Consider the following 1,297-nt stretch of genomic DNA (forward strand, 5'->3'; position numbering starts at 1 on the left):
TAGTTTTGTTTTCTGTTCTTTTTGCACTTTGCAAAGTGCACAAAGAGTCATGGATATTTAAATATTTATTCATGTGTATTGTTCTGTGTTTTTCTGTTATTTTGCACTCACTAAAGTCTAAACAAGAGCCATGGGAAATTTTAAAGTTTTATATTTGTGTAATGGTCTGTGCTTTCCGTTCTTTTGCGCTTGCAATTAATGCACAAGAGCCTTAAATATTATTTTATTTGTATTTATATCGCATTTTTTTTGTGTTTTCTGTTCTTTTGCATATGCAACATAATAACTAAAAGAATAAAAATGTGAATGATTCAAAGAATTACAATTACAATAAGTGGCTATGACTGATTGAAAAATAAAAGTTGTCATGATTAACTCTTTTTTTTTTTGTATGTTTTACTTTTCTACAGTATCATTCAAAGCTTATAGGCACTTTGAAAATGTTGAGAAATTTGAGGATTCTTTGGAAAATAAATTTACTATTTTTTACTTTTTTAGAAAATAACTGCAGCAGAAATATATTTAAACTAAAAGTGCAAAAACTCAGAACTGTGAATAAAATAACAACCAGTAATATAAATTAATAAAATGTGCATTTGTCATTTCAGAACTAATTTCATTAATGTGGACATCTTTTGTGTGAGTTTTACTGACGAAAAAAATGGCGATTTACAGCATTAAGTAACAACTTTCAATTTCTGGCAACGGTGGGGATTCGAACCGGCAACCTTGTGATCAACCTTTCTCCTATATAGACGTATAGGAAAATAGAAAAAAAAATGTTTTAAAAATAATTTATTGCAAACATACACTTCCTAAAACATTACTTAGGAGGGTAGAGGCATAAAAGTCCCTTTCTTCTCTTTTCTCCTCATTTTTTCCCTTTTTTCCCTCTTTTTTCCTTCTTTTTCTCTTCTTTCCTCTCTTCCATTTCTCCCCCCTCCTTAACAGACTATTGTTCCCCAGCTTTGGCGCAATCGGCTAGCGCGTTCGGCTGTTAACCGAAAGGTTGGTGGTTCGAGCCCACCCAGGGACGAAGGAAGCTTTTCGCTGCCGTTCGCCGTGGTGTCGGCAAACACAGAATTTAGCAGGCGAGACAGCGTGTCCGCTTAACGCATGCGTGGAGCAGCATTCGTAGCCCCTTTTGAGCGTTTACAGCTTTGTCAGTTGCCTTGTGTTAAGAAGAGACAAAGGGTGGTAGCGAAGGTTTCTGTCAGCTCAATTTTGCTGTAGGGCGTGTACACGGAGTGTTCATGTTTTGTTCCGGGAGGTGGAGGCCTGTGTTTCAGGGAGGTCC

At 36.0% G+C, this 1,297-nt stretch overlaps 1 non-coding gene across 1 annotated transcript; it reads left to right on the forward strand.

Moving 5' to 3' along the window:
• Window positions 1–965: 965 nt before the first annotated feature.
• trnan-guu lies at window positions 966–1,036 on the forward strand. Its single transcript has one exon. It is a non-coding gene; the product is annotated as a tRNA-Asn (tRNA).
• Window positions 1,037–1,297: the final 261 nt, after the last annotated feature.

This window comes from Cyprinus carpio, unplaced genomic scaffold (assembly GCF_018340385.1).
Source record: "Cyprinus carpio isolate SPL01 unplaced genomic scaffold, ASM1834038v1 S000004421, whole genome shotgun sequence".
Classification (NCBI taxonomy): Eukaryota; Metazoa; Chordata; class Actinopteri; order Cypriniformes; family Cyprinidae; genus Cyprinus; species Cyprinus carpio.